Here is a 7,930-nt window from a genome sequence, read left to right on the forward strand (position 1 = left end):
ATTTTAGGTTTGAAAGGCAACAAAAATACTTACTTTAAATATATAAAATAGATGAATAAATAAATGAATGGACAAAGGGGCACTTTGGGCAACAGTGCCAAAAGGGCATGTGCCCGGCACCAATAGCCCCCTCTGCACGTGCGTATAGTGGTATAGTGGGTATACAAAAATTGGATTCTGTGCTGTTCAAGAAATGAAGCACAAATACTAGTATCAAACTATTAAAAGTGATTAACTAATTAATCACTTAACATTCTGTAATTAATCGCGATTAATCGCATTTTGTACTACAGTTTTCTAATAAGCTTGTGACTGATATTTGCTTGAGTAAAATCTTGTAATTAATGTAAAAGCATCAAACAGAGAGTATATTTAGATCCAAAGAATGTTCTAATAGCTTGAATACAATTGTTCTCCTGTAAAATACAACTGTTGAACACAATGATCAAAGCAAAATGAAATATTTTATATTTTATATTTATATCTCCAGGAAAAAAATAAAATAAAATAAATATTTCAATATTTTATATCTTGGGTGATTATAGTTTACAGCTAACAAAAACAAATTCACCATCTGAATTAATTATAGATATGGGGGTGTTTTGAAAAACATTGTCATTCAATGGCAAAGCGCCTTATGCATCAATCACTGCATCGTTGAGACAATTAGCTTGCGACAGTTGCATCGATAGCATCCTTTAGCTTGTCTGTATCATTGGTCTGGTTCTTTCTTTGGAGTTTTCTAGTCAATAAAGCACTTCTCACATCTTTTGGCAGTTTTGGATGTCTACCATAACAGAGATATTTGTCCTACTGTTTAGCATAAAAATGTGATGCATCCACTTTTCTTTTCCAAACAACTGTTCACACAACAATGGCTCATGTTGGTAACCTTCTCAACAACTCTACTTTTGCAGACAATATTACTGTTCATTTTCACAAATGCTGATTTTTCCTTTCTAAAAATGAAATGAACACAGCAATTGTATTTGCCTTTCTCTCTTTTCTGCTCCTTGCCGCTGCAATTGTACCTACCGTGTTGAACACCGATTCTGACCTAAAGAACTGACAAATTAATAATGCACTGATTCAGACTATTTACTTCACTTGGACTGCTCGGATCAAACTTCCTAATCTTGGCACCGGATTAAGAGGTGTAGCGATGATGTTTCATCTCTGATCTGAACATGCAGACTCAAAAGGCGAGTCCTCATCATTAGCCTCCAATTTAGATTAATACCGACGTAGAGTATCTTGAAAGAGATGAGAGTGAGAGAATGGATCCCATAATGATCTCTCCATCTAAATTCCCCTCATATCTGCTTTATTCTTCTCTAGGAGGTGAAATAATTTAACAGAAGAAAGAATAAAGGAGTTTTCGGTCATCATTTTGATTCCACTAGGTGAGAGTCAACATACATACACATTCATACACGTATATTTTAATGCCCACATATAGGAGGCCCTTTTTCTTCACCTGTCTGTTACTTTCCCTTACTATACCATTCTGAATTTACAGTATTCTGAATACCTAGGATAACCTTACAGTTTAGGGGTTATTGCTTCCAATGTTGCTTTTACTTGCATTTGACAGTTTGGTTATTTATTTCTTATTTCTAAAAAAAAAAGGGGGCTGTTGAATGCGAGAAAATGACCATTTGCTCACAAAAAATTTTTTTTCTGTAATCATCATAAGAGCAAAGACTTTTTCTATGCAATCAAAATGCCTATTTCTCTTTAATATTGCTCACAAATCTGTCAATGGGTTAATGAGCATTTTTTCATTGCTAAAATCATTCATTCACCTCACATGGCATATCATGTTGACTGGACAGCATGATTATTGCACGTGTGCCTTAGGCTGCCCACAATAAAAGGCCACTCTAAAGTGTGCACTGCGCACACAGCACAATACCACAGATGTCACAAATGGCTTGTCGACTGCAGGAATGTTCAACAAAGCTGTTCGCAAGTGAATATTCATTTTTCTACCATTGAAAAATTTGGCAAAACATCCAACCTCATGATCCAAGCCGATCAGCGAGGATCAGTTTACATCACAGGAAGTGTCATTGCAGTGATTCAATCAGCAGAGTTCTAAAGCATGCCAAATTTATTTTCAAAGCCAAAAGAAAGCAGACCTACCGCTGCTTATAAAATAATCATAGTAAGTTGACAACCAAACACTCACATATTTTATGACAGAATAGTTGTTTACATTGGAGAGATAAAAGTAAGTGAAATGACCTACCTAATTAGTTTTTTTTTAAGTTTTTTTAGGGATTTAATGCATGTTCTTTATGTTTTATTTGTCTTAAAGCCAGACGATGATGATGATGGTGACTCCGAGGTTGACGCCGAAGTTGGAAGCGTTGACGCGGCGGCTATGATCACGTCATAAAGCCTCACCGGCTAGCGATGCTAACGCTGGAAAACGCGGCGCACAACCGAGCACTTCTGCTCAGGCGGACGTTCAATCGGACGACGAGTCCAATGCATATTCATCGGAGGAGTGGGTACAGTCTGATCACGGAGAAGACACTGGTTCTGGACTACGATGCCACCATGAATGGAGCGGATAAGATGGATCAGAACATCTCTTACCACCCAGTATAGGAACTGAAGGACAGACGTAACACCACCGTAACGTCACCGTATCATGATCCTGAGAGTAGACTTGATGGCAACATGGCCAAACACACACTGCAGTATATACTTGCTATTCCCCGGAAAAAAAAAACAGCAAAAAAGTGTAGCATCTGCAATCGCAGTGAAACTAATCTGTTGTGCAAATCCTGCTGCGTCCCCTTGCACGCAGGGGAGTGTTACAAAAAGAAAAACATTGTATGTATTTGAAACATCCACACAATTGTAAATAGTACCACGGTTGCACACATTTGTAAATAGTTTGCCAAATTGTTTCGTCAAATTGTTACACTGTTGAATGTAAATAAACGTATTTTGCTATCAAGAAACACTTTTTCATTGTTGGTGGTAGTGTTTTACAGAATTAAAGCACTGTTTAGGTATTTGTGGCATCATTCATGGAAAAAAAAGGTGTCAAATTCACTAGAGTGCATGAAATAATATAGTTTCATAAAAAGCTTGATTTCTCCGTATTTTGTTTCAAAACAGAGCATTTGGGTGAAACTAACCATTTTCTATTGTTGATTACTAAAAAACGGAATAAGGTAGAAACAAAGTTTTTTTTCTGATGAAAGATGAGAGTCCAATCTTTCATTTGGTAGTATGTGTGTTTCCATAGTCCAAACACAAAATTTTCTGTGGACCTTGAAAGATCAGTCAAAATGCTTAAATCGGCTAGCACCCACAGCATCCCTTTTCTGAAAACGTCTGGCAGTCAAAGAGTTAATATTATTTTGGCTAAAAATTTAATTTTGTTTGTTTGTTTTTTGCCATTCCAGCAGCAATGATGACCGAAGAAAGGAAGAATTTGTCCTACCAGTCTACAACCTATACAAGCCAAGTGACAGGTGCCCCTCTGCCAAGAAAAGCGCCTACAGCCTACTGCTGACCCTGAACGCGCCGTGCGATACATGAAAATAAACAAACACAATAAAAAAAAAAAATAAGCATGCTTTTTCTTAGGTTTTTGTGTGATGCCACAATAGAAGAGTATCAGATTACCACTGAAGCAGAAATTTATTTTTTTTAAGACCAGGGAAAGCAGTATACTCAGAGTATGAATCACAGTCTAGATTGTGATACAATACTGTAAAATTTTGCCAATGAAAGAGAGGTGGGAAATCAATTATGAACCCACTTAACATAAAGTTATAAAATAAATTGTTTAATGTAAAAAAATTAATACAACTTTCAATTTAATAATATAATGAAACAGTATTATGTGTGTGTTTTCATCCCAAATTAGCTATGATAAACATGACCATGAACTAGGCCTGTCACGATAAAAAATTTTGCTTGGTGATAAATTGCCCAAAAATTATTGCGATAAACGATAGTATTGCGGTGTTCAGATAATCTTTCAACTAATATAATGATAATGATATAATGAATAAGTCTAAAGAATTTCCACACATGAGCAGTTGCGTTCCGCTTTGATACCACCTCCATTTGTCCGCATTATTTCCAAATGATGGCTGTCCCTATTACTCAGGCTGAATCTGATGCGCAAAATGCGCCGCTGTTGTGCCAGGGTGGTTGCCCCGCAGGATCTTATAATTTTTACCACATAAAAGTGGTGATTTTTCGAAAATGTTCCTTGTTCCTAACCATAACCCTAAACTTCAAAAATGTGGAAGAAAACCAAAAAAACATTAACATTCATCAGCCGTTTGAGCTTTTTCTATGTATGATGAGATTTCCTACTGCGTGTGTGGTCATTGAACACACCCAGAGTCCATTGCAGAATGCGAATGTGTTCTTGCTTTTCTTTGCTGCTATATTTAATGCAATCCAGCAAATTCAGAAAGAAATGAGTACTATATCACATGTTATCCAACAACCAAAGCAAGGTTCAGCAATACGTAACTGATGCTTTCAGTCTGGATGGAACATTGTTAGATATCAAGCAGACTCAGATCTCAGTCTACGTCAGTGTGTACCTGTTTGACACACCAGGAATCCATTGGTGATTGAAAGCATACCTTTATTGCTGGATTTGCTGTAGACGTCTTTCACAGAGAGAATTGTATAAACCAAAGCCTGTCATCTACTTTAATATCCAGGGCATCATAAATAAAGTGGCATGCAGTTTTTAACTCTAATCTAAGCTTCTGTTCAACAGGGGCGTGCAGTGACCTTTGGTGGGGCAGGTGCTCAAAGCAAAAAAAAGAAAAGAAAAAATGGGGTCACATGATAACGTGCCTGCACTATCCACTTGGGGTGTTAAAAAAATAGATTCTGCAATATATCGCGATATTACAGTGCACAATTCTCGAATCAATTCAATATGCGGCCGAATTGATTTTTAAACATCACTTTTTGATGGAAATATTCAACAAAATGTCTTACTTTGGGTTAGGGTTCACACTTTAAGCATGGAAGATTGTTATATTAATGGAACATTAAGCCTTAATATTTTATTTCAGTGCTGTTCAAACATGAAACAGACAACAACCTGTTTGTTAAATACAGTGGCTTATAAGCCTGAAGTTTCAGATAAATACATTTTCATACAAATCTTACATTGTACATGTACAAGTTTACTGGTTAGTATTGTCCAAATTTGAGTAAAAGAAAAAAAAAATAGCAATAATCAATTTATAGATTCATATCGGGATTAATCAAAATTGATAGAGGGTGTCAATGTAAATATGTGTGTGCGTACGTGTGTGTGTGTGTGTGAGGGGGGGGGGGGGGGGCTATCCATTGTAAAATTCTTAATTGAAATAATGGCTAAAAAATAAATCACACATAATGAAACTGTTGTTTGTCTGCAATGCCAATGCCAATCACCATAAAAACGTTTTGACATTTGTGTATGAAGAATCATTTATGAACAACAAATGTACATGTATGAAAACTTATTACCCACCCAGTGTCTTTGGTAAAGCCCGTATCTCACTAAGTAGCACCGGATTGCGAGGGTGTGGGCACGTAGCAAGTGTTTCTTTTTCGGCAGGCTTTGAAGCACAAGCAATGAATAAAAACAACACCGATAGCTGTGGTGCGCTGCTAGCAATAATGCTACATGGCTATTAGCAGCGTGACTGCCGCGGCTCACAACTGAGAAGACCCGATGGGACACATGCGAACCAAAATGTTTAAACTGGTTTTAAAAGCCGCTTTATGGGCGGTGGAGTGGTGCCGTGGGTGCAGGCGGCGTGGGTTCTCTTACCCGCTCGGGAGACCATGTTCGTGTGTGAGCGTGAGTGAGTGAATAGAAAGGGACAAAAAAAAACTGTGACTGACAGAGTGAAGCAACGGACCAGCGGGAATGTTGATGACGTACGTAAACAAACACGCACGTATATGGCTGAGAATTATCGCGTCCGGCAAAGTTATGGAGTTCATTTTTTATTATCGTGCAATTAATTGATTTATTGCATATCGCGACAGCCCTACATTGAAACAGATAAGAGATATAGAAAACGGATGAATGGATTCAGCATTACATAGAAAACCTCAACATAATTGACTGTGTTGCAGGTTTAGTAGCAAAAAATGTAAATCTACTTTTATTTACTGTTTAGATATTTCAAAATTTTTCAGTGTTCAAATTAAGTGTGATGAAAGGTTGAATACATCAAATTCAGAAGGAATATCAAAATCTGAACGCATTGCTTTGTAAAATTTAAAAAGTTATCATAACTTTATTATAGTTATATTCTGGAATTGATTGCTTGAGTTACATGAAATTGTTTTGAAATAATTGAAATCTGAAGGTGACCAGTCCCCCCCACTAAAAAAAAAATACTATGTCTGACTGTAGAGGTTAAAAAATCATCATGTGCTGCATAGATGTACAGTTTATGCTGAATTGCTGATCTGTAAATTAAATTATGAGAGGATCTAAAGGTGGGATTTCACCCCAAGCTTTTCGGACCACTGTTGTTGATTTATTTGGTCTAATGATGAAAATCAATCATTCTAATGAAGGATAAAGAGAGGACCTTATTATAGCACACTGAGCGTCTTATCAATATCCCTGCTTCAAAGGAGAGTGCTTACACTGCAAGCATTAGAAAAACCTTCAAATTTGGGCAGCTGTTTGAAGAAAAGAACCTCCAAATAATGACATGTGGCTTTTGAGTAAGAAGAAGAAGAAGAATGTCTGAGATCTTTCTCCACCCCTACCAGGTTTTGGTCATTTATACTACTGGACATCAAAGTACACTGACATGCATCTAACTTGCTTAACATTAGCATTTAAATCAACCAAGACTACCATAAAAAGTGGCTCTGGTTCAATAAAATGGTGCATCTCCAGCATTTGCCTGATTGGTCACACAGAAGATCAAGGACAAGATGCCACTTTATGTATTTTATTCTCAGTAAAGGGAAACTGGCATTCATGTTTAATACGGTAATATCAATCCATTTAGGAGAAATTAGTAAGTAATTAATCGCATCTGGAACACCCCTTTTTTCATAACCAAAATCAATACGTCCCCATGTCGTGGTGTGAAGTCAGAGAAAGAGCTGCAAACAATAAGTCCAGTTTAAAACGCTTAACGTATGTCACTTATAAAATGTCAGAAAACTGCTATCAACCCTCACCAAAATGTATGTGGCTGGATGTACTTATGCCCACTTAAAATGTCAGAACAATCACCGTATCGAGAAGAGAATGGGGAATTTTTCTCTCATACAAGATCTGTAATAATAACAATAATAGATTTGTATGGTGCCGTTCAAGACAACCATCAAAAAAAGGAACCACTGTCCATGGAAATTCTGACCTGTTTTATTAACAAATTTGCGTTTTCTCTCTGCATTTAGCTGTGCGATTTCCGACTTATTTTGTGATGACAGGTCACAAATAGCTGTGGTATACAGTTTACTAATTGAAAAGAAACAAAGTGGCATTGTAAATTCAATTGTTATAATGATGTAAATATCACATTTTTCATGAGCTGAGCTCAAACATCCAAAAAAGTCCTGCTTCTCTCAAACTTTGTTCACAAATGTCTCCTTTGCCAAGATAACCCATCCCTGTGGGAGGTGTGACATATCAAAATGTTTATTTCACAAGTGTGCTTCAGGTTGCCCACAAGAGAAGGCCACTCTCAATAATGGACTTTTAGCTCTTGAGTTCATGTAAAATGGGAGCAAAAACATTTTGTTTATATTTGAATTTGGTGTCCATTCTTTTAGACTTCTCATTTCCTCCCCATGGGCCATGAGAAACAATGTAATAAAAAAACTTCTACATGGCCTTGAAAAGTAACAATTTTGTTGCTAGTGAGGTCACACAGACACACACACACACAGAGACACGCACGAA

This window comes from Vanacampus margaritifer, chromosome 1 (assembly GCF_051991255.1).
Source record: "Vanacampus margaritifer isolate UIUO_Vmar chromosome 1, RoL_Vmar_1.0, whole genome shotgun sequence".
Lineage (NCBI taxonomy): Eukaryota > Metazoa > Chordata > Actinopteri > Syngnathiformes > Syngnathidae > Vanacampus > Vanacampus margaritifer.